Source organism: Saimiri boliviensis, chromosome 8, assembly GCF_048565385.1.
Source record: "Saimiri boliviensis isolate mSaiBol1 chromosome 8, mSaiBol1.pri, whole genome shotgun sequence".
Taxonomy (NCBI): Eukaryota; Metazoa; Chordata; class Mammalia; order Primates; family Cebidae; genus Saimiri; species Saimiri boliviensis.
The window spans coordinates 125,956,414-125,983,418 of record NC_133456.1 but is presented as its reverse complement, the minus strand read 5'-3'; the positions used below and the strand labels follow the sequence as shown (position 1 = coordinate 125,983,418).

General features: G+C 39.5%; 1 protein-coding gene across 23 annotated transcripts in view; it reads left to right on the top strand.

Moving 5' to 3' along the window:
• Positions 1–27,005, top strand: part of PARD3 (par-3 family cell polarity regulator) — an 838,158-nt gene that overhangs the window by 671,605 nt on the left and 139,548 nt on the right. The window lies entirely within an intron of this gene.

Here is a 27,005-nt window from a genome sequence, read left to right as displayed (position 1 = left end):
TTCCCCTGCTTACTCCAACTCATTTACTACTCAACAGCCCATGTGTAGCTGTGGAAGCTAAAAAGAACGCTTATAACCTCCTCCAGGTCTTCAGCAAATCAGTGACAAAGCAGAATCTAAAACCTAGGTCTTCCCAAAACTTTAGAATGAACTAGATTATTGCCTCCCCTCCCCATAAAAGAACATGCAACTGTTTGTACAACACCTTTCACTGTAGTTCTAGTTGAAAGGAATTGTTTATTACCACTGAATACATTTCATAGTTGAATCTCTGTAGTTGTTCAGTTCTATAAATTCTTTTTTGTTTTTCAAGACTTTAGAACGCAAAATGCTGCAATTCAGTCTTCATCCTTAACCATATCCTTGGAAATATCTGATGGAAAGATATGGCCGGCATCAATATGTCCAAATTCTCCCTTGTCCCAAAGTCTTTGAATCTCATTTCTCTTACCCATCTTTGATAGAGGTTGAAGGGCTATGCTGTCTACTATGGAAGCCACCAGCCACATTTGGCTCTTTAACGTTCAATGAATTAAAATTAAATAAATGTAAGAATTCATTTCTTTGTTGAATTAGCCAACATCAAGTGCTTAATATCCACTTGTAGCTACTGGCAACCATGGGAACAAGTGATACGGAACACTTCCATCATGGCAGACAGTGGCAACCATGGGAACAAGTGATACAGAACATTCCCATCATGGCAGACCGTTCTGTTGGACAGCATTCTAGGAGGATCATCACAGAGGCAGTTGCCACATCCACACTCTTTATCACTAGCCAGGGCTTGGGCCCCGGTTTCTTACAGGTGGGCTGTGACTCTTCACCTTGCCTTTCAAAATGAAGCCACCCTGACCCAGTCAGGCCGGGGCAGCAGTCATTTCTTGATGTCTCCAGGGCTCCACCCTGCATCTTGCTTGGCTTTCATCCTGGCCTTAACCACATGGGCAACATGAGATGGATTAGAACAGTGAATCAAACACACAGAAGCTATTCAAGAAAACCACAGGAGTCGAGATGCCAAAGAGAGAAGAAATGGAGAGAGATGACTTCAGAAGATTCTGGGTTCTTTAGTGCCTCCCATAAAAGTCATTTCCTACCTGATGGGTCTTAATGACTAATTCTCTCTCTCTCTCTCTCTCTCCCTCTCTCTCTCTCTCTCTCTCTCTCTCTCTCTCTCTCTCTCTCTCTCCCCCCCCCTCTCTCTCTCCCTCTCTTTCTCTCTCTCTTTGGTGAGACAAGGTCTCGCCTCATTGCCCAGGCTGGTTTGAAACTGTGGGCTTCAAGAGATCCTCCTGCCTCAGCCTCCCAAAGTGCTGGGATTACAGCATGAGTTACCTTGCATTGTCAGGCTTTGAAATTGTCTGAGTAGGCTGACATCAGCAATGTTTAAAGAGAATGAGGTAGAATAAATAGAAAATGTTGGAGTATGTTGGATATAGAAATGGATTTATTTCATAATCTGTTGCAGTTTTATACTTATGTACGTTTGTTCTGGTTGCTACATGAAATGTCACTTTTTTTGTAGGTTGTGGTCAAAGTTTGAAAAATACTGGGTTAGAATTGTAGTTAACACAGTAAACAGAATTATTTTTCTAATTTCCCAATATCTCTTTCCGTAACAGTGTTATACTTGCTCTGTCATATGTTTTATATCACCCTTTTATGTGTATCAGAACCATGAAAACCAAGTGCTTCATTTGGGTATGTCTCATTGGGAATAGGGAACCCTCTGTAGGAAGCAGATGATGGTTTCAGATTTTAAGTATGAGTCACAAGTTTGGTAGCAGAATCACACACAAAACCGGTTTATTGTGAAATTTGCAGGTTTGGGAATAAGGAATCCTTTCTGATTAGTTTTATGGGGCAAATTATTGTACATGGACTCATGATGTTCTGTGTTAGGAAGTGCAGAGAGAGAATATCAATACTTGTAAAAGAAGAGAAAAAGGGAGAAAAAGGTGCCTGTGGCTGGACGGTGTAGACCACAGGTCCTCACTCATTCGAGTTCATGGGGGCGCTGACTCGTCTGATGCTGGCATCAGGGCTAAGGAAACAGAGGAATATGACTGGCTCCCTGCCCTCCAAATCTCATTCCAGAGAGAGGCAAGTCCAGTAAACAAACAGCTCCAACGCAGCATGAATCTAAGACAGCTGAGCCCAGAGGGCCCTCGATGTGTAGATGCATCCGACTCAGCCAGCAGAAGGGTGTTTTCATCCTTGGGACCGTGCCTTGTCCAAGCCAGGCTCTCCCGCCCCGCGTCACCCTCGTCTTCCCCACCAAGCTTGCAGATTTCTGCCCTTGATAAAGCCTGTTCTTTTGTACGTTTGCTGAGATCAACGTGCAGCTATTCTCAGAGTTTTTAAGCAGCTATAAAATGAGGTTTTTAACAATGCAGTTTGGATCTTCTCCTATACTAATCATGTTCATGATTCAGCACAGGTTTTTACATGTTGCATTCGTACTCAAGGGCTGGGTTTTTCCTCCTGTTTTCCACTGAAAGAATGCCGACAGGAATGAATTGAGTGGGAGGGGCCTTCATGCTTACCCTTTTTCCTCACTTGGGCGTTTATAGTAAGATTAAATGTGCAGAAGCTGTTCGTCCTTTCCTTTCATATCGACCAAAGAAACAAGGAATTTACTAACTGTCTGGGCAGCGGTTTGGCCTAAAGAGAAGAGCATGGAAGCTCCAGGGGCCTGGCTGAGCTCTGGGAGGCTGCTTCTCAAAGTGGAGCTGGCCAATGCCAGCAGCCACGCTGCTAGTGAGGGCTTGACTTGGGGGTACAATGAGGAACTTTCTCATGCAAGTGAAGTGGTGGCTCTTGTCCATGGCCTCTGAGTTTTCTTATCGGAGCACTTGCAAACTCTCTCCTTTTAAGTCCTTACCTCCTATGGACCGTTTTGTTCCAACTTAAAAAACTTAAAAATTACACCTATGGTTTGACCATGAGCAGTCTCTTTATGAGCATTAGAATACTGGAAATTGTGATGTGCAGCAAAATCCAGAACACATGGCTGCTTTATAAAAATCTGAGATTCATGGCCAGGCATGGCGACTCTAGCATGAATTCTGCATTTTGGGAGGCCGAGAAAGGAGGATCACTGGAGCCCTGGAGTCTGAGACCTGCTTGGACAACATAACAAGACCCCACCTCTAAAAATATTAAACAATTAGTGGCTCATACCTGTGGTCCCGCTACTTGGGAGGCTAAGGCAGGAAGATTGCTTGAGCCTGGAAGTTCAAGGTTACAGTGAGCTATGATTGCACCAGTGCACTCCACCCTGGGTGACAGTGAGATTCTTTCTCTAAAAAAAAAAATAATCAGAAAGTCAACCAATTTAATACTCATCTGTGGCCTTGAGGTCACATGCCTTGCATAGGCTTCCCACTTCCTGCTGAAAGTACTGTCTTAAAATTAACAGAGTGGGAGCAGTTTCCAAGTCAGGCGGGAGCTGTGGCCCCTGGGACTGTGCTAAATAGCTGTGTTTGTTGCACTGCTTTTGTACGTCAACTCGAGCCACAGGCTGTGTGCTGGGAATGGGCTGTGTTGCTTCTGTCTCCTGCCTCTTGTGTGGCCCCAGCATTAGATCTCCATTCACAGAGCATCTGCTTGTCCCCGTGGTCAGCACTGCTGCACTGTGCTCCTTCCATTGATCCTGTGGCTGCTGCCATGAGAGTAGAATAAAATTATATAAATATATATACTAGACACGCACACGCACACACACGCACGCACACATGCACACACACACACACACGTTTTTGGAAGGTTTGTGGTTTCTGAAGATGGTCAAAGGAAAAAACAAACTGTGAAAAGCAAAAATGGCCAGAGGTTCATCTTCTGCCCTGACCTGTTACCCATCTTCAGAGGTACCCAACACCTCCAGTTCTCAAGTCTTTCTGGGGTTCTGCTGAACCAGCGCTTAGCCATTTACTGTATCCGTTCATGTAAGCTTAGGGTTCTACATTTTCCAAAAGAATAAGACCTATCCGTTAGCCTTACGGCTCCTAAAATCTTATCTTTCATTTGCTGTAGTCTCCTCTGTTATTCTTGTTATCTGAGTGACGTAAAAACTTTTTATATCTTTGTTGGCATTTATTGGGGTTTTAGAAGAGAGTCAAGGCTGCATACACGTGTTCTATCTGCCTTGTTTATTTGGACATGTCAGCAGCCTCTTTTTAGAGAATAATTAGTACCCGGCCCAGAGACCCCGGGAACCACTTGGTACTTCTTAAACCTGCCTTGCCTTCTCATGGGCTGATCACTCAACCTGAGTTCTATTCCTCATTCCAAACTCAGCCCACATTTAGGGAACCTATGGAAATGCGTCTGGCCTGGACTCTACCATTTCCTTAAGAAATGATCACTCCCTCCTCTTATTTTCCCCAAAAAACGTAAGTTAACTTTATCACTTAATGTCCTATTATTGTTACCTGACCATTGAGTATAGGAACCATTGTCATACCTCTGTATTCTCAACAATTTACACAATACCTGGCATTTAATAGGTGCTTAGTAAATAACAATGGTAATTGTCACTACAAATTACAAAAATATGTTTATAGCAGTTCTAAGCCTCAATCAGTCTTCCCAAATTAACTGGGAAAGAAACATGCTCAGCCACAACCCATGAGTTTCAACACCTGGAGGTAGGTACTACATTGGCAGAAGAGTGTTGCAGGGGAGGGGAAGGGATGGATGCAAGGAAATAAATAATCTCTCTCTCTCGCTCTCTCTCTTCCCCTCACCCCATCTCATCGTGCGAGGTGGTATGTGAAAGATGAGGGCACTGTCTGGGGAGAAACAAAATCTTGCATGAATGTGCTTTAGTCTTCTTCAGGGCAAATGTGACCTAGATATTCAGCAATTGGAATTACTTTAAACTGCTCACCCGTCTACTGTTGTTCTTTGTTGATGAGGAAAATCAGGTGATGCTTATCTTAAAGATAAGGTGTTTGTATCCTTCCTTGCTCAGGATTCAAGCAGGCTTCATTCCAGGCATCGTTAAGGGAGTCTGTTGCCAGGAGAGCTGCATTGTTAGGGTTCACCATGACTACTAATTTTGCAGCTTTTCTTTTCATTCAGACACATGGAGGAGAGAGTCTCACTTGTGTTTGCCCAACGCGTATTATTCTTATTTTACGTGTCTGCAGTTGTTTTCACGGTGCCTCACAGTATACGCTCCCGTCTCACAGGCCATCCTTACCACGATGCACATGACCACTGAATGGCAAAGTCTGTTTGTCAGAAAACTCTAATTGCTTCATATGTGAGAACATTAAACTGCAATAAATTTATGGACACAGCTGCTCCATTACTGGAGAACAAGTTTTATCTCCTAATAAATTGATGTTTCTTTTTAGTGTCAACTAAAACCAAAATTTACACCCAAGGAATTGAACCTTACCATTACATAATTACTTCAGTGCCACTAGTGGTAAGAAAGGGTACTCACTACCCAATTCTAAAAAGGCTGGAGGGAGGGAAATGGTTTTTTCCTCTGTTAATTGTTTCTTGAAAGCATAATTGCACAAGGGCTTTAATTGAAATAGGAATAGGAGCCCTGCCCTTTCACAGAAGATACTGTAAATAGTGTCATCATTTGGTATGAGTTACACCAGAAGGGGAAACACTAAAAGGCTTATTTATGTTGAAGGATAAGGGGGAAAAAGAGGTTTATTTTGGTGGTTTGCAGTTGCATTTAAGATAATGGTCTAGATGCTTAAAATTCCCTGGACTTTGATGAATATTTAATTCATCTTTTCTACAAGAATTTTGAATTAAGCTGACTACTGATAAAAGGCTCAGTGTGGACAATGGAATTATGTAAATTTGGCTTACTCTGAGGGGATCTGCATTTAAATGGCCAAAGGCTGTTTTGTTGTTGTTGTTCATTATAACTCAAATGTACTAATCTAGTAATACTGTACATTAAGAACTTCAATCAGCTGGTCCCATGTGAAATATGAAATAGTATCAGGTTTCTTTATATTCATATTATGGACTAAAGTTTATTATATAACTCGTGTGTGCACACGAGTGTGTATGTGTGTGAGAGAGAGTGTGCTCCCCTAATTCAAATATGACACAGAATAAAATGGTTCCTGGACAGGCGCAGTTTCTCACACCTGTAATTTCAGCACTTTGGGAGGCCAAGTTGGGAGGATCACTTGAAGCCTCTTGGGAGGCCGAAGTGGGAGGATTGCCTGATCCCAGGAGTTTAAGGCTTCAGTGAGCTTTGATTGCATCAGTGTACTTCAGCCAAGGTGATAGAAGGAAACTCTGTCTCAAAAAAAAAGTTTGCCCCCAATGTCTGTACATCAGGAAGACTTAGCAATTGAGGATTAGAATATTAGCCATGCTGAAGTAGCCCTGGGCAGAGACCTCCACCTCTGTTGCTCCAAGTCAGCCGTCTGCCTAGTTTATTAGCTTTGTCACATCACTTGATCTCTCTGGGTCTCAGTTTCCTCGTCAGTAAAGCGAAGAGGTTGGTCCTGATTGTCACAAAGCTACCTTATCATCGGAATGCTCTTTAATTCTGTCACTCATTCCACAACATCTAATTAACACCTACATCTTACTTTTCTCTGACTTTAAGCTTCCATTCAGTGCTAGGTACAGTCTGTCTGAACGGGAAAACAAGCAAGCAAAGAATCCAAGTGCAGACTGGTTACTGTTCTATGCCAGTTGTATCTATTATCTGGGAAATGATTGAATAATCCTTTTGAAAAATCTGTAAAGTATTAGATGCCATGGTAGAGATCAACACACATTCAAGTACTTAACGGAGCAATCTGTGACCTCCTGGCTCTAGCATTTTGGTTTTGTGCCATGTAACCACATTTCAGTCAACGACAGGCTGCACATATTAACAGTGGTTCCATCAGATTATACCATATGTGTACTGCGCCTTGTCTGTATGTAGATATATTTAGAGACACAAATACTTATACTGTGTTCCAGTCGCCTGCAGTATTCCATGCAGTCACATGCTGTACAGGTTTGTAGCCTTGGAGCAATAGGCTACCCCACGCAGTGCGTCATCTCTGTTTGTGTTAACTACGCTCTGTCATATTCACACAACAATGATATTGCCTAACAACCCATTTCTCAGAATGTAGCCGCGTTGTTAAACAATGCATAACTGTAGCTATAAGGTTGATGGAATTTTTTTTAAAGTCTCTGCTAGCCTCAGGGAAGTTTTTCCAAAGTAGGAGAAAGATCCTGTGAAAAATCACACAAGAAGCACATTGGGTCTCTGGAGTAAAATTAAAGGATTTAACCAGAAGACATCTTACTTCCTCTTCAAGAACTCTGATCTAAGTCCTCTGCAAAGCCATTTTAGGTCTTTTAAGAAAAAGCAAAAGTATTACAGTATTTAGTTATTAGCATGTTCATTTGCCAAAGTTCTAAAAATTCCTTAGTACTATATGTGTATATTTTATAGAATCTCGAGCTCTCTTGAATAAGTAACAGAATGTATTTGAACCTGTCTTATGGTACTTGCAGTCTACTTTTACTATTAAAATTACTGTAAAGATTTAGAGGTATTATGTCTTTGCCTGTGTGAGCCATTGTTGCTGTATCTTGGAGCCAACTCCTTGGTCAGAAACATAACCTCCAATTATAACATTGCTCCTTTGGGAAAATCTGATCCACTTCATGATGTGGTTTCTAAGAACACATTGTGGTGAAAAGGAGAGGATGCCTGTATTTTTAAAAATTGAAGCTTTTCGACCCTTTATGACATCGGTTATGTCTTGGCAACATGTGAACAATGTGTCGTTTATGGATTGAATTTGAGTGTGGTCTCACGGATTTTTCCCTAATGCATACAAAATGGATTTTTTTTTAAAAAGTATACATCAAACAAGCTTTAATTGGAAAATTTGGAGCTGCACATATATACACTCATGTTTTCAGAATAAGGATTTTATTACAAGTGTTTTAAAAAAAATATCTCGTCTCTGCAGTGCCAAACATCTTGATCTTCCAAACATTGACTAAAGCCACAATTATGGATAACAAATCCCGGCTTTTCTCTCAAAAATTCACAAAGCTTATTGTCCTTTTGGCTCCTTTTTGTCATTAATCAGACTACATTTCTTAGTGAAATCTTTAATTTAATATTTGAACTACTTCTAAGTCCTGCACAGAATCATAGCCCTAAGTTATAAAGGCAAAAAAAAACCATGAAGCTTATAAAGTTTTTTAATTTGTTTGTTTGGAAAGTATTGGTGTATATTGAAGATGTCCAATCAGCTTTCTTTGAAAATTCTCTTTCGCAATACTATTCATTAGGCCTTAGAAACTGCATTAACTAAATAGTTCATCTGCAAAGAAATACTGAGAATATGGTGAACTTGATCAAGAGAAGAATACAATGTGTATGATTTCTTTTCCTCTTTTGATGAGAAGAGCTAACCAAACAATAGAAGGGACGAAGCATGTATTTGAAAACAGGTATTCGTCTCAAATCAAGGAAGTAGGAAGGTTAATCTTAGAGATGGAGAGGAAAATTATGATAACAACACATTGGAGCTGTCATATTTTGTTAAACTAATTTTTTATTTACTTCAGAGATTTTTGTAACTGGTGAAACCTTAGCACTCATGGAAGTAATTGGCTTGACAGCCCCTGAGAAAACTCTTCTTTTCACCATCAGAGCAGATTCACCTGCTGCAGCCCCGGTATCCCCAAGTCTGAGGCCCAGCTGGAGGGAGAAGAGAGATTCAGGTCTTCCACCTGCTCCCTGCAGCGAGTCTTTTGCAGCAGAGTCCTGCACATCATCTCACAGTGCTCTCAAACCCAGCATATTTTAATATCCCACTAGATCCCTACGTCAGGAGCAAGCCAGGCTTCCTTTTTGCTTCTCTGTTGCTCTGACTCAGCTACTATGAAAAGTAAAAATAGTTATTTTCTAAGAATGTTGTTGGTCATAGAGTCCCCAGCCCTCCTCTCCATGTTCTGTCACTGTAATTTCGTCCACTTCCATGGCTTAAATTACACGTGTGTATATGTCGATGACTGCCAAAGCTATATCTTCAGTTTTGCTTCTCTCCTGAGCTGCAGGCATGAATCTCTGACAACCCATTCTGTGTCTCTGCCTAGACGTCATTTTTCTTTATTGTATTGAGTGTTTATGAAGTGACTCTTCTGTGTTCAGCACTGGGTTAGATGCTTACTTATATCTCATCTTCAAGTATATGTCTTATTGGGATACACTTGAAGCCAATACTATTATTTCTACAAGGAATATCAGAAGAAATGATTCAGAATAGGAAAACAAACTCTATGCTTTATATTTCATACTTAACAGATTGGTCACTGTGACCCTCTGTGAGTTATGACCACCTTAGTTCCAAAAAATTCTGAAAATAGCTATTCAAATGAAGTTTACCAGGACACAAAAATGATAACGAGAACATTACAAAACTGCTATGACTACATAATTGGAATGACTGAGTAATTATAATTGTACATTAATTTTAGCTCAGAGTTTCCTGGCAGCCAAGGCAAAAACAACAACATCTTAATCTGTGATCAGAGGAAGATATTAGTTCATGTGGAGAAACCTTCACTAGCACTGAATTCTAGGAGTATTTTTAATATATATATGTGTAATAGATAACTTGTGAAACAGAATAAGCATTTTCAAACATAGTCTTGCTTGAGATTCATGAATTTTCTTATGCACAGTTCTTTGATAAGTATGAGATTAACTAGCAACACCTTCTCTGGCATTAAATTGTACTATATGATTTCACTGTGAAGTCTATATACATCCTAGAAGAAAAATTATATAACAAATCGCATAACCTTTTTTAAATATAGGCTTGCAAAAAACACAGAAATCTTCCCATTATGACCATTTGTCATATTGGCTTTCAGTCAAAGCTGAAGATATATCATTACACTGTAAAGATAGTTTCCTGGGGATTTAAGTTAATAGAATTTAGAAGTATGCAGCTTTAGAGGTCTACCTGCTTGGTCTTATTTCAAATAGTAAAATGTTCATAGAGAATTTTGTGAATACAAGAAAAAACAGAAGACTACTAGGAAAGGGGGAAGTCTTTTTCAGATCTTTCTCAGGGTAATCAAATGATTTCTACCTAAAACTGCAAAATCAGTTTAAGATTCATGTTTTTATCCTATTATTCAAATATAAACTGTCATCAATTATTTTTATTGCCGTTTCCGGTATTCCCAATTTTATTAATGTATACCATCACCATTTTTAATCAGTTATAAGATTCAGTTTTTCACGATTTAAAATCCCTGATATCAAGATACTTATAATCAATGTCATTTTATTGGGAGCATTTTCTTTCTTCTTAGACATTTATAAAATGTGTCATGATCAATGCTTTCTTAAATTCAGCAGTTGAAAAGGTTATAGTTGTTCACACCATAAATACTTCCTATAGTTCTGCGACACAAAATTCAAACCATACTCATTAAAGAAAAAATAAACACTTGTTTCTGGCAACAGAGGGATACTGGATTAATTCTTTGAAGTTTTTGACATGTAAAAGGGATTGTGGGGTCTCCTTTTATCAGAAAGACAGCATTAACACCTTAACTGAATCCATATTGTAATAAATTTTAGGGCTTGGAAACAATGTGGCAAATATTAAGTATCATAAATTTATCTCTATGGAAAACATCTTCAACTTCATTAAATGTTCTGCATGGTGCCACTTAACATACCTATTTCATGCACCGTCATAGCTTCTCAAAAAGTTCTCTAGACAATGTTGCACTGAGACCACAGAGATGGCATTTTAATGTCAAAACAAAATAACGTAGCAGAAACCTATAGGAACAATGTTGTAGTGACAAAGTGAAATGTCAGTGGAGGTCTGTTGTAACATAATGTCAAAATAAAATGTCAGCCAAAATCCATGGAGACACTATTATGATATCAAAATGAAACAATATCAGTGCCAGTCTGTGGCAACATTACAATAAGAGAAAAGACAAAACAGAACGCTATCTGTGACTTCTGAGGCTTAATGTAGCATCAAGTCAGGTGGTTGGCTTGTGGCAAAGGTGGCTAATCTTTCAATATGTATTTTCTAAATCTTTCTTTTGCAACCCAAGAAAAGAAATCCCAAAGCGGTTTTTTAGTGTAAGTGCCTGGGTTAGACAATTGCTGATATGTATATCTAAATCTTTGCCTATGTCTGTCTGTCTGTCTGTCCGTGTGTTTGTCAGTATCTCTCTCCATTCTGGGCCTCTGATGCTTTCAAACACGTAATTAGTCCCATTTGGTCTTGGCTTAGTTTCCCTACCCACCAGTACTTGGACATCAGTCGAAAGTATAAAATACAGGCAAGGCAGTGTTCCAGTTTGCTTGGGAAGGATCATGCTGAGTTTTAACAGATGCTTTGCTCCATTCTCTTCTCCCCATCCTCAGGTAGAAGCTGGCACTGCCTCTTCCTTACTGAGCCTTGAGGCACTAGGTAGTTTTGAAATGTGCACCTGAATTCCTATGACCTTTGGCTCTTGTGCTCATGATCTGGTAGCACCTTGGCTGGGTAGTACTGGTACTCTGTTTTCACAGCCCTTTCATAGGGGCTGAAAGATTTTTTTTTTAATTCTATATATAAACAGAGAAACAAATTATTTTAAAAATCTATAATCATACTAAGTTGGGAATTTTTTCCAAAACAATGTAAAGTATCAAATTAAAGTAGATACATGATTTTGAGACAAATTTTTATTTAGAGACAAATTTTAGACAGTGTAAAGGGGAGAATTTAGTACATAAATAAACTTATAAAGATCAAAAGGTTTTTATCCACATATTAAGCAGTTTGAGTCTGGAATTAAACATGGATTTTTCTTTTAGAAACTTGCAAGTCCCTGAAATTGAGAGAAAAAAGTCAAACTAGAGAGAGAGAAAAAAATAAAATAAAATAAACCTCTGCCACAAAAGTAAAGATTTATTTTTCTCATTTTAGTTGGCTGCAGTATAATTTTTAAATCATGTATTAAGCAACAATACAATAAAATCTCAGTTAGCTAGAAACCAAGCAAACTCATAATTAGCCTATGTTTGCAGATTATACTTTTCGAAGCAAGAAATAGAGATCTATAAAAGTGCTGCTGTGGGGGTGAGGTGAGGGGGGTGTCTGTCAGAAAAATAGTGAGAGAGCAAAAGAACTCAGTTTCTTCCTTTTTTCTACAAAGTACTCAACAATGAGTCATGAAAATCTCACAAGTTCTTTTTTTTAAGGTAAATATCCATTATTCTTTCTTTTCAAGATGGACAAGACCTTTATTGCTTTCTAGAAGGATTTTCAAACACAGGGATTTAAACAAACAAAAGGGCTTTCGGTGAACCTTTGGCTAATCAGCTTACCATCTGGTTCTTCTAAGACTGTGATTTTCAGGATCTTATATCAGGTTCAGTTTACTTGTATCCATTTGCTCATCTGAGCCACAGAACTACAACTTCTACTGGGGGAATGTGCTGTAGCCTGAAATTGTCTTCTCAGGGCATGCGCTTCCATGATGGTGACAGGAGCATGCCGTGGGAAACGTTCTTTGGGATGCTCTGGAGAGATCAGAATAGGAGCTGGTCACTCTTTAGCAGGAGAACGAAGAGGGAAGACCAGCAAAGATTGAAAGACAGAACTAAAAATTGTATGTCACAGTCACCACATTGACCAGCAGGAGTAAACATGGGCAAAAAACTAAAGCCAAACTGTGGTTTTCATCACATGTCAAAGAAAGGAAAACTAGTTTGAGTATTGCACCAGATCGTGTGCTCGCAAGAAAAAGTTCGGAGGACTTGGTTAAATCTTTAAAACAGTCTTTGTATTTGAGGCTTTGTAGATTACAAATTTGAAGTTTTAAAAATTTAGTCCCTAAGTTAACCATATATATTGTAAAAAAGTAATACAGAAATTATTCCTAAAGTATGTTAGGAAGTGGTGGACATAATTCTGTTACTTTAACTAATAGTTGTTATCATTTCTGAAAATTTATATCTAAGTTTTTTTCGTATACTTAAAAATATGTAAGCATCCACATGCCAGTTTTATTCCTGAAAAGATGTTTGAGCTATTTGGAAATAATTGAGGATTAAGAATAACACAAATTAAAAAGTCTAACATTAGAGAGTAATGCTATTTCTTCTTCTTTTCCTTATGTAAATCACTCCAAAACAACAACCAGAATGAAATATAGAAACAGTAGGTCTATTTTTGTGAAAATGGGCATAATTATCATCATATACGGTGACAGAATCACACAGGAATGTCGAGAATCAAGTTTATGCACCCCACACCAAGATTGTTAGATTCTCTTTCGAAGAAATGGAATTATACTAGAAAAGGAGCCCGCATACGCTGGCATGAGAATTCCCAACCAAAAAAGTGGCTTTCTGCTCAGCCTTCCTGTCCACCATTTCATAAACCCCACTGAGGCACACAGTGACTAATCTGCTTTTTAGTGCTTCACTCTTTTTTTTTTTTTTTTTTTTTTTTGAGACAGGTATTTCACCCTGTTGCCCAGATTGCAATGCAGTGGCACAGTCTCAGCACGCTGCAACCTCCGCCTCCTGGGTTCAAGCAGTTCTCTGCCTGAGGCTCCCAAGTAGCTGGGATTACAGGTGCCTGCCACCACTCCCAGCTAACTTTTTTGTAATTTTAGTAGAGATAGGGTTTTACCATCTTGGCCAGGCTGGTCTTGAACTCCTGACCTTGTGATCCACCTGCTTCAGCCTCCCAAAGTGCTGGAACTACAGGCGTGAGCCACCATGCCCAGCCTTAGTGCTTCAGTCTTAAATATAAAGGGCAAAAAAACATGTGAAACATTTCAGAAAAGCCTTAACTGTGGGAAAGAGAATACAAAACAACAAAGTGTTGTTTTTTTTTTTTTAAAGAACTTGGCGGAAATATAAGAGGAAAATATTTAAGAATTATAAACAGTAATTCCGTGAAATAGAAAGGATACTAAAATCATCAAAAATAAACAGGAGTCTATTGAAAGGATTATTGAGTAAAAGTGAAAGAACCCTTAGAAAATAATAAATACAGTATCGGTATTAAGAAACACAATAGAAAGCTTGATAGATGAGGTTGAGAAGTTTTCCCATAAGGGAAAATATGAGAAATAGAACAAAGAGTAGTATAGTGAGAAAGAAAGGAAGTCAGGAGGTCCAGCATTTAATGAAAACAATTTCTAGAAACAGAGAGTAGAGATATATTGGAGAGATTCTTAGAGGAATAACACAAGAATCTTTTCCAGAACTGGATAATTTAAGATTCCAGATTACAGAATCACCTATGCCAGGCACACTGGCTCATGCCTCTAATTCCAACACTTTGGGAGGTTGAGTCAGGCAGATCACAAGGTCAGGAGTTTGAGAGCAGCCTGACCAACATGGTGAGACCCTGTCTCTACTAAAATAAAAATAGCCAGGTGTGGTGGTGCGCAGCTATAATCCCAGCTACTCAGAAGGCTAAGGCAGGAGAATCGCTTGAATCCAGGAGGTGGAGGTTGCAATGAGCTGAGGTTGTGCCATTGCACACCAGCCTGGGTGACAAAGCAAAAGTCTGTCTAAAAAAAAAAAAAAAAAAAAATCACCTAGTGTCCAGCAAAATCAATTTTTCAAAAAGGTCAGCATTGTGAATTTTGGAATACCAGAAAGAGAAGACCCTGCAAAAATACACAATACAAACTTGGGAATCAAAATGTAATCAGATTTCTTCACATAAATCTTATAAGCTAGAAGATAATAGAGCAACACATTCAAATATTGAAGGGTAATGTTTTATTACCTGAAATTCTATACGTAGCCAAACTGTCAATGAGTGGTAATGGTAGAATACATCTATTTAAAGCATGCAAACTCAAAATATTTTACTTATAATGCCCTCTGAGGAAGCCACAGAATGTGTGCTTTAACAAGCCCCAGGACTTCTGCTATACAGAAAACCAGGGAGCAAGCAGCCCACATTGGAGTATGCGGTAGGAGCTTTTGAGGTTAGAGGGCTCCAGGAAAAAAACTGGGCTCAATAAACCATAATAGATTTGTTCTTGTGGAAATCTGAAAAATCAGATTGAAAAATCATTTTCTTATAAATTTTGCTATAATTGGAAAGATGAGTAAGATGAGAATTGGGATTGCTGTATAAGACAGCTAGTGCTTCATCTACCTTAGTAGGAAGTAAACAGGTGTGTTTAACAGTAACAAATCAGGAGATAGTGATATAAATTTACTACTTGGCAACATCTAAATACCAGAGGAATTTGGTCAGACATGGATTATTATTAAATCCCTAGCTTTTGCTTTGCATATTAGATTCATATTGACAACTTACATTTAATAATATTGACCATGGCACTGAAAATCATAACTAAGTGAAAGTAAGAAATGGAAGAATCACTAACAAGAGTGTATCACAAACCAGGAATTATGATTGATTGATTCTGAGTATCTAAGGTTGAGTTAAAAAGAAATAGCATAGAAAATGGCTGAAAGCTTTGAAAGTCTTTCAGGGGATTGAGTGGTCAGAGAGACAAGGTGTGGTGAAGCAAAAGTTTTCTTTTAAGCCTTTTAGCATTTTAAAATGCAAACGATGCACATGTAAATATTACTTTGAAAAAGTGTAATTGACAGAAGAATGTTGCAAGCCATTTCAAAATCTATCAATAACTCCAGTTTTCAGAATCAATCAGTAACTTGAAACCAACATGGTCACACTGTTTATCTTTTCCTAATATGATAACTAAACCTGAAATGAGAAGTTAAATTAATTAACATTTCCTCCTCATTTATTCCCTCTCTCCAGATAAATAATGGCAAAGTTGTAAATAGAAAGCTCAGAAAATTATTAATTATTAAAATAATTAAAATTTTAATAAAATTAAAAATTATTAATGAATAATTATTCATTATTCATTAATAATTTTCTCAGTTTTTTAAATGTTCATCAAGAGCATAAGTAAATAGAAGTAAAAAAACAAAAAAGAAAAATCAAGAATATTTTAGTGATCTTTAAAATGTTTAAAAAACAGTAATACAAACTTCATTAATGGTTTCTTTTTAGAAAACTGGTTTTTAGATGTATGTTTCACTACTTTTATTCTAGTTCTCAAAGAATTTTTACAGTTAGCCTTTTATGAAACTTCAGGTGATATATCTCCTGTTATATTATTTAATATTTTGAGTCATTTCAAGAAAGCCTGTAGAATATAGCCATGATTTAGAATTATGACATGATTTAGAAGTAAGTGCTGCATTGCGCTGGAATTTTTTCTTATAAAAAAACATAGCTTAGTTTTGTATAGTGTTTTGCAATTATGCTGTCATTAAAGACAGAAAGCAAAAACAAAGAAAATGTTCGCCTTGAATTCTTTGTAATCATTTCACGATTAAATAATTAAAATAATGATTCTATAATTAGTTTTTATGCCTGTATGATAAAACCTTTCTAATATGAAGGAGAACATGATAGTCATTTTATTTTGTCATCAAAACCCATCAGGTTTTGTAATTTAATTTCCATAGCCTTTTTATGTCAATTTTTTTTTTTTTTTTGAGACAGTCTCACCAGGCTGGAATTCAGTGGCATGATCTTGTCTCACTGCAACTTCTACCTCTCAGGTTCAAGTGATTCTCCTGCCTCAGCCTCCCAAGTAGCTGGCACTACAGGCACATGCCACCATGCCCAACTAACTTTTGTATTTTCAGTAGAGACAGGGTTTCACCATGTTGGCCAGGATGGTCTCGATCTCTTGACCTCATGATCAGCCTGCCTCAGCCTCCCAAAGTGCTGAGATTACAGGCGTGAGCCACTGCGCCTGGACTTTATTTCAAATTTTTATAATGTATTCCTGTTTTTCACTCTTTTTAGTTTGTCAAGATTTTCACCAGTAACATTGAATTTCATTTGACTTCAACTGTGGATTGCAACTGACTGAACTTCGTATCCTCAGTGGTTTTATTGAATGAATAATATAATCCATAAACTTTCTTCAGTTCTCTAACCTATTAGAATATCTTACACGTCCTTGCCATTTATTAGAGAATTCAAGAAAATCATGAAAAGTGCTATGAAAAGTAAGTGCACTTTGGGCATTAGCCATTATAAACTGCTTCTTGCATTGTGCAAAGAAAAATGATGTGTTCTTAAAGGCAATAGTATTTTTTTCTGTTTTTTCTTTCTTTCTCTTCCCTTCCTTCCTTCCCTCTCTCCCTCCCCTTCCTTTCCTTTCCCTTGTTTCTTTTCTTTTTCTGAGACAGAGTTTTGCTCTTGTCACCCAGGCTGCAATGCAATGGCACGTTGTCAGCTCACTTCAACCTCCACCTCCCGGGTTCAAGTGATTCTTCTGTCTCAGCCTTCTGAGTGGCTGGGATTATAGGCATGTGCCACCACTCCCGGCTAATTTTGTATTTTTAGTAGAGACAGGGTTTCTCCATGTTCATCAGGCTGGTCTTGAACTCCTGACCTCAGGTGATCGGGATCCTCAGGCCCCTGTGAGGTACATGGACAAAGGGCAGAGGCTAAGGTGTGGGCCTCTCAAGTCTCATAACTCCCTAGCAGGCAATCTTACATAGATTTAGGTGATCTGCCTGCCTCGGCCTCCCAAACTGCTAGGATTACGGGCATGAGCCACCATACCTGGCCTCTTTATTTTTCTTTAATAGTCTCGCTTTTTCACCCAGGCTGGAGTGCTGTGACGTAAGCGTGGCTCACTGCAGCCTCAGACTCCTGGGCTCAAGCAATCCTCCTGCTTCAGCAGGAGGGCCTATGCACACCTCCACACCCAGCTAATTTTTTTTTTTTTTTAAGAGATGGGGTCTTAACAATATTGTCCAAGCTAGTCTCAAACTACTAGCTAGAGCAATGCTCCCATTTTCGCCACCCAAAATGTTAGGAATACAGACATCAGCCCCCTAACCCAGCCAACATTTTATTTTCTAAAATGCACTTAAAATCATAGGTATGCCCTGAAAACATCTCTCTTCCTTTGCTTGCTTAAATCTATGTAAGATTGCCTGCTAGGGAGTGAGGAGACTTGAGAGGCCCAGACCGCAGCCCCTGCCCTTGGTCCATGTACCTTGCAGGGGCCTGAGGAAGTTCACCGTCTTTGAGGTTTAAAGCTCTAACACACTCTCACAGTAGCCACAGGTCATCTGTTTACAACGTCTTACTCGAATATGGTTTCTTAAACCAAAACCTTGATAATTAGTTTGACAATGATAATTTTTTTCAACTTGCTAAGCAGTATTACTTTCGTGCTGGGTTTTCAGCACATGCCCCATTGGAGGTATGGCTGTGATCGATTCAGTAGTCCTTTTGAGTAGAAGCCAGCTTGGATCATTTTTGTGACACCAGGTAAGATCAGCTACCTAGGGCTTTTTTGTGTGTATTTATTATTGAGTTCTGAAATTATGTATGTCTCTGCATGTGTGTGTTCTCTGTTGCTGGGGGACTTCTCCTCAAAAAGCAAAACTAAATTTTTCTCACTCCTGCCTGAGACCAGTGACAAGCTAATAAGGAAGAGTGATGATAGTAATAAAATGGGGCAAGGGGTACATTCCTGAGATTTTGTTGCTTATAAAATGATAGCCCTGTTACCCAGTGACCACAGAGGAACTCGGAGTAAGATCTAGTCCTGAGGCTCTCTGACGGAGAGACGACCTCCCTGTGATCCATAAAGCGACCAGAGAACTGGAACTATCACATCAGAAGCAAATGCAGGATTAACAGCTTTGGAGACCACCTTTTTAACCCAGAGAACATAGCTGTATGTTTTTAATTTGTTATGATTTATTACACTGAAATTGGTGTGAAATGGACAACAAATCATGAGTGTCAGAATCTGGAAATGAATTTTATCAGCTGAGCAAAGTGAGTACCTTTGGGATTTGCATGAGTTTCTCATAATTCTTTTTACGTTACAGATGATGAGAAAAACTGAAAATAAACTGAAAATGACATGATATTTCCTAAGTAGTTAATTTCACATGTATACATAGACACATATAAATGTAGCCACTTAACCTCAGTTTAGACTTTCTCTGTAATTCAGGGTGATATGTACATAACCACAGAAATATTTGTCTAAAAACCTCAAAGTCAGTATCAAGACCATTTGTGCAATATCATAAATGTCTGGGATTATCGTAGAAAAATGCAAAGACCATAACAAGATATTTACCAACTATAATTTTTTTTCCATGTTCATATTTGGAAGAGGGAATTTAGACTTACGTACTAGTATACAAGTGTACAATTAAAGAAGGATCCCAAAATTTCGGATGTTATAAATACCCTTCAGTATCACAAAATGCTGCTCTTGTTAGAAACTAACTTTGCATGCATAATTAATGTGGGCATCACATTCCTACTTCACAACCAGAAGAGAAATTGAATTCAGGTGTTTGGTGAACATATGGGGGATTTACTGTGAATTTATGACCTGTGATTTGAGTGTAAAACCCCGAGATACTTGCTGATAAAACTTAATGAAGCTTGTGCAGAGGAGCTATTTTTATTTGTAGTTTGGTAATTGATACATTTCTTGGTTTAACCCTCCCATCATTCCTCCATTCCTCATAAGTCTTCTAGCCTGAGATAGAACTATAGACAAAAGCCTCAGTCTTCTTAGCCAGCTTGGCCTCGTGCTTAACTAATTTGAAAGTTCACAGTTTGCTTTTCTGTGGCATTTTAGTCTGTTCTTTTCCTTCTCTCTTAATTTAGCAATTCATGCTTTTTCACAAACTGTACAGGTGATACAGGCTACAGGAGGCACACCGTGTGCTTTGAGCAAGTACCGTGGGAGAAAGTGCAAACGCCTTCACAGGGGGTGACATCAATTTACTTTTTCTTAAGAAAGCAAAGATAAAGGCACAGTACAGCTCATCATTAAAATTTAGACAAATCCTTTGCCATGGAAAGGTTTTCTCCCCAGGAATAAAAACTTCAAGGGGCAGAAACCTGCCACGCGTATCCTGACCATGTCTCTCTGCTTCACTGTTTATACCCAGGATTTTACCAAGAATTATCCTCATTTAAGTTCCAGGAAAAAAGTATTTTTAAAAAAGCAAAAAACAAAAGCAAATGACAAGTATTCCATTTTAACATACGGGGTGTGATGGGTTTAATGAGAAACCTGTGTTTGCTCACTAATTTATAGCAATTAAGAACTCAGTTCTGACATCTGTAGATTAGAACTACTTATCTAGAGATCAGGAATATTTTGTGGAATTGCTAATCAGTATAGAAAAATATCTAAGTAGGAAGCAGGTTGTTTACTTGCCTCTCTGAATAGTGTCAATTTCTGGTAGTTCTGTATCATAGGATCCCTTTTTAGTTCCGTGACATTTCTCCCCTTCAGTGCTTTAGTCATCCCAGTTCAAGAACTTGTTTGTATCCACTTTGTCATGCTGACAGTCTGTCTGTTTTGAAAGGATTACAACTCTGTACATCCATGCATGACATCACAGTAAGACATTGCTTAATGATCTGAGACACTGGTGGTCATTGCTGGCTGCCTGTTACCAAGACTACGTGACAGGCCTGCCCTATATGTGTTTCTCCCAGAGTCACTTTTGGCCTACTCCAGTCCTGGTGTCTGCCTTAAATGACATCCATGAAATAGCTGAAGTGTGGACTTATTGTTGGTACAGGTAAAGGAACCCAGAGTATTTCCTTTCCCAGCGTTCAAGAAGTTAGTAATTGGGCAAGGAATGAAAAAGTGTTATCATTTTTCTGCAGTGAAGATGAAACAGTATTCTTGGAAAGTGAGTTTTTTAGTAATAGGTTGGATCTTGGTCATTCCATTTGTGTACCTACAAAGGAAGTCAGTAAAGAGATACATTTGTCTTAAATATGGGGACTGAAATGCAAGAACCTCCTGTGAAGGTTGAGCTGTTACCCAAAGACATCATCAACGCTTGGAAAAGTCAGCGTTCAAGAAAATAGGATCTTTCAGTATAAATGGCTTGAGTCTTAGAAGCTTTAACCTACTATCTTCTCCTTTCTAAGTGCGCTGGGATGCAGACCATAACAATGTTTCTTAAGTCATAGGACTCTGCATGCTGGCAGGTGAAGAGAAAATAGTTTCTTAAGCAGAGAGCTTGGCAGTTGGCAGAGCTATACAATATATTTCCCTTGTGATGTGTGTATGGGAAACCTGTCGGAGTGATAGAAATGTATCAGTAGGAAAAAGCTTTTTTTTTTTTTAGTGTGATATTGCATTATTTCCAGGATTGCTTATATAATTTGGAAATTGACTTTTTGTATTTTTTTAATTGAGAAAAGAATAATGTCCCTTTTTCATCTCCAGTAATTGGATGCCGAGTGCAGGTGTGAAATTCACTAGCATTTGGAATAGAATTTTGTACATAGGCCAAAAAGTAAATTGCTAGGGCTGAGAAGTAGATAGCAAAAGGAAAACGGCCAAATGGTAGAAGCTGATATGGCCAACAGAAATCGTTACCATGTACCTATGCTTTTGTAAGCAGGGGATCTGAAGGACGTCTTTTAAGTCCTGAACTCTGGGCAGATGAAGTAAATCAAATGTTAACCAGTATTATCTTTTTGTGAGTTGTGTGTTTGACCCAGATCCCAGCAGGTCATCAATCTCTGCCAGAAAGAGAAACCAGCAATGAGCTCTTGAGTTCAGTTTTTACAGAATCACCTGGTTGGCAGGTATCTTTTCTCCAGGCTCCGGGAAAGCTCTCACACTCTTGCCTTGGTCTCTCACAAGGCTGACTTTCAGAGATCACAGAGCCCCAGTGAGGTGTTCTGGGTACAGTAGTGGGGAGGTTGACAAAAGGTGTTACCATAAGCAATTGAATAGATTTTCATAGGCATTCTTGACGATAGACTGGTATTCAGTGGAAAGACGTTTGATTGGTGTTATGTATTCAGATCTGACAGTGAGCATTTTTCAGTTACATCTTCCACAATAGTATTTACCTTGTGCAATTTTTCCCAGAGACCAGAATTTTGCAGTGACCAATTCTATGAATGATGGTGATTAAAAAAACTCACTTGTAAAATGGGACACCTGTCTTTTATTCCACCCTTGTAACTACGTGCATTTGCAACAAGCATCATTTATTTGATTCCACTTGTGGGCAGGGCCTATGTGTTTCTAGGCTACTTTATTTCCATGAATTTAACAAGAATGTCCAGCCCCCATAATGCTGTTTAAGGTGAAGGGGTGGTAGTATGGGTGTGGGGGTGGTCTGAGGAGGGAGGTCTAGAGAGTTTATTGCTGCAATACCATCACATAGCACATTGCCTAACCCAGTGGCCTCTAGTAACAAGCTTTTATTTTTTGCTCGGACATCTACAGAGAGGCCGGGGATTGACTGATCTAGGCTGGGTGCCTCTGGCCTTGACTTTAAGCTGCAGGTTGGATTCAGATTCACTCCACGTGTCTCCTAGACTCTGGGCATGTCCCTGTTACGGTGGAAGTCAGGAACACAAAGAATACACCCACCATACAATCAGTTTCAAATCACTTTTGTGTCACATCTACAAACATCCTGCTGGCCAAAGTAAGCCACGTGGCCAAGGCCAACATCAATGGGTTATTCATTTTCTTTTGCTACAAAACAAAGTAACATGAACTTTGCAGCTTAAAACAACACACATTTATTACATCACAGTGTCTGTAGACCTGGAGTTCCAGCATGGCTGAGGTGGATCCTCTGCTCAGAGTTTCCCTCAGGGTACCATCAAGGAGTCAGCCAGACTGGGTTCTCATGTAGAGGCTCCCAGTAGGGAAATAATCAGCTTCCCTGCTCCCATCATTGTTGACAGCATTCTGTTCTATGCAGCTATGGGATTCATGGCTCCCTGCGACTTCAACACCAGCAAGGAGAGAGACAGTGGCAAGCAAGAGGGACACCATAGTTGTAACCACATACACTGCATGATCACTGCTGCATTTCTCATTGGTTAGAAGCAGGTGTGCAGCTGACACACGTTTATCTACATAACAAACCCACACATCCTGCACATGTATCCCGGCACTTAAATTAAATTTTAAAGAAAGCAAGTGGGGGTTCTGTCCACATTTAAGTGCATAAAGGTGTGAACTCCAGAAGGTGTGGACATTAGGGCCACCTTAAATCCATCCATCACAAATATTTGCTGATCAATTTGCTCTGCCACAGGGAAGTGACGTACAAGGTATGTATGTGTTGAATGGCTATGATGAAGGCACAGACTTAAGAAAGAAAAGCCCATATACGTGCCAGTTCTGGTAAACTCTTTAAGTCAGTATTTGGGTCGGAGGACAATTACAGATGAACCAAAAGGGAGACGTGAACATGAGCTGGAGTAGTGAGGAGAGGCTGCAAGGAAGTGGATTGATGGCTTAGACTTACTGGTGGAATTTGGAAAGATCGAAGGAAAAGGAGAGGGTATTCAAGAAAAAAAAAAAAACAACGAGCAAATTTATTTTCCTCTCTTCTTTGCAGCTTTTCTCTTCCTGTACCAGGGTTTACATCGTCTCTGCCCTCGGTACAGTGTGGAGAGCCTGCACGGCTTATCTCCTCCCCTGTCTTCTGTCTTCCTTGTCTTCCCCTCTGCTGTGGGAAGGAGAGTATATACTGACACCGACTTACTTTAAAAAAAAAGGAGTGGTTAATTCTCCTTTCCATTGAATTCTGGATCTTAAAACGAATCTCTTCCAGGTTTCCAGATTTCTTTTGCATAATTAAAAATGCAAATGTTAAAGTATTTTTAATCCATAAAGAATGAATCCGTCATATCACAAACTCCTCCCTCTCAGCATATACTCCCCTGAATAGATAGGTCAGACCTCAAGCCTGCAAGGAAGGATACCTAGGTTCAGGCTTAGGCAGTTTGGAAAGAGAGGACAGTTTAGGAGAAACAAGACTATCTGGACAGTGCCCAGTTATCAGTTTTAACATATTTTGGGGGACTGTTACCAGGGGACCACGAGCCTTATTATTCCGGTGCAATGAAGGTAAATAGCCTAGAGAAGCGACACATCAAAGAAAGCATCTGCAGAATGTGAACCGGTGGTTACAGAATAGCCACCAATGGACAAAATAGTTGTTTGGTTCACCTAGAATTTAAAAAGTAAAGTAAGTGAACATTTTAAATTTGGGAGAGAAAACTGTATTTCCACCTTCTCTTAAAGAAGCAGCACCAGGCCAGCATCCCTTCCTGGCAACAGTCTGCTAACTGCCGGCGTTACCTTCACAGTGCCGTCCGCATAACTGCAGTACATTCTGAACTCGTATATGTATACATTCTTGGGCCCTGCGCTAGACTGACTCAGAATTTCTCAAGGCAAGCCTTGACAATCAGTTATTTTTTTAACAAGCTCTCTGAATGGTTCCCATATACACAGTGCATATGGATGAGAACCGCTGTTGTGAAGTTTCTGTTCCCTCTCATCGTACCTAAGGAAGTGGTTGAGCTGGCATGCCTATGGGGCACAGGTGCTGGGTAGGCTTCAGTGCTTCCCTGCAGATTGGCTCATGGCTACGTCTAACATGAATGGGTATCTTTAGCCACATTCAGGAAGCTCGTGGTAATATCCAGTCTGAAGATGTACAAGCCTTATCCACTGTGTGGTCTGCCTCTACATCAAAGACTGCAGTCCCCGTGGTAATTATGGGTGCTTCATATAATTCAGGACCACATTGTTCTGCGCATGCTAGGAATCTCTGTACTGTGTGATCTTAGGTACCCTTCCTTAAACCTATCAGGAAAAAACAAAAACAAAAACCCAGATCATTACTGAACCAAAAGCAAACCCTCTTCATTTAGTTGAAACATGAAAATAAGTTCCCTTTGGGTACAAAGCCATTGTATCAGGGGAGGCTGAGTGTTGGTTTTGGACTAAAACTGTCTTGTAGCTGTCTGTGTGGATGTTTTCCACAGAACATGTCTCTGTGTTCCTCTCAGCATCCCTGTGTAGATCCCACTCATGTGGACTATCTGTAAATTATGATTTCTGACTCTTCATTAAGGGTTTTATTGTCTCACTCACCTGTCTGATCAACTCAGATGGTATTTTTATTATATTTCTCACACAAAAATATAATGACCAATTTTAAGTTGGCCATGAACCTAACTATAAGTTGATTAGGATGTGTAGGGATGAGTCACTCTTGCTAATGAATATTTAAAATTTCCTTTAGCTTTCTTGGCAGAAGAGCTCACCAAGAACTTTAGAAGTCCAAATTTGAATTATTGACTCGTTATAGACTGGCCTGAGAGACAGAACTGAGCCAGTTGCAATGGTTTTGTATCTCAAAGCCAGAACTTCACCTTCAGACTGCCAAGCATTGTTCCCCAAGGGGGCTTGACGGTCTTCCAGTCTTTGAAAATCATCATCAATCATGAAAACCATTGCAGCCTGTTTTCCAGCTTCAGCCATTAAAGTGGCTTTGCTAGGCTTAGACAAGTCAGCCCGCTTTCTCTAGAGTACTGGGAGAGAAAGAGCAGAGGAAAAGAAGGTGAAACCCAAGGTCTGCCTAGCTGTCCAGACCTGGAAATAAGGGCAGAAGTGACTTCCAGAACTTACCTTTTGCTGTGAAAAACACCAGTGTCACCAGTACTTAACATTGAGGATACGGGGTAAACTCCCTTTGTCAGAAAAACAGACTTTCAGTTAATCGCAAATAGTAGTAGGAGGTCAGTTTTTATCAGTGGCTTGGACTTCATGGTCCTAATAATTGTGAGTTTAAAACTCTCTATGCTGCATGAAAATGATATAATACTTCTGGATAGATGTGTAAAATACTTTGTCAGTCAAGCCTCCTATAATCCTTCCATTAAAAGCAATGAAGTATGCCAGGAACAAAAAGCACAGGTGGAAAAATGGCAGTGAGGTTCAGAAATGCTCACCTTCCCATCACTTTCGTCTTAACGACGGTAACCATCCTCATGCCCGCACCACTGCAGTTTCACATAGAGTAAGGTGCCTCTTAGACTGGACAGTGCAACAATATAGGGCATTGTATGTATTTCTAAAGCCAGTGGGAATAGCAACCTGCCTGTCTCAAAAGCACAGAGTGAGGTTTTGAAGCGACGGCAACTGAAGCCTTGTATCATCAGGTGGCCCAATTTACAGACCTGTTCACCTCTATTGTTCCAAGCCAGTCAGTTCAGATTCATCAGAAGAAAAAGGAATATAAGCGTTTATTGACTGAGAAAATAATTGAATGTATTAACAAGATATTCCAGAAGCTCTAGTGAAATTGATACATGAAGGTACAGGGACCCCTCCCAATATGTTCAATGATGAAAGGCTATTCCCTATCATCAGATGTTAACATGATGGTCCTGTATGTGAACATGTTTGAGATTCTTAAACCTTTGGAATTCTTCAAAATATATGGAATTATATGTAGACTTATGTCCATTTGATAATTTTATGTACTCTACTGTGACAGAATTTCTCTTTCCAAGCTACCTCTCACAAATCACATCACCCAAGAGGGGTGCAGCCAGCAGAACTCTAGCACATACTGAGTAACCAGGGCAACATGCTTTTGTGAAGAGACCTGGTCTTCCTAAAACCTTTGCAGCTTTCCATTCTGCTAGCAGCTTGGAGGGTATATATGATAAGGAGAGGATGTGGTTCTTGTCCTCGAGAAATCTGACATTCTGTTGTGGAGACAGTAGATGCCTGATGGTCTTGAATCATTTTCTTGATGAAATGAGAGAGTTCCCTGACCACCCACACAGGATATGAAACGGGTGTGTGGCTCATGTATTCAAGTGCTGTGTGCACCCAAACCTCTTAACAGGGGTAGGGGGAGCACGCAGACAGGCAGGTACAGGATCTGGGGCTCCAGCCCCACGGTGGTGTCTAGCTGTGGGTTGCCTGCAACTGCTGAAGCTCCCGTGGGTGTGGTACAGTGCTCTTTTAGCTCTGCCATCTGCAGATGGCTGAAGTGTTAACCAGCTCAGTGCCCCCTTGGTACCTAGACCCTTGTCTAGCATCTAGGAAGAATCAGATCACACACGGTCTTAAAA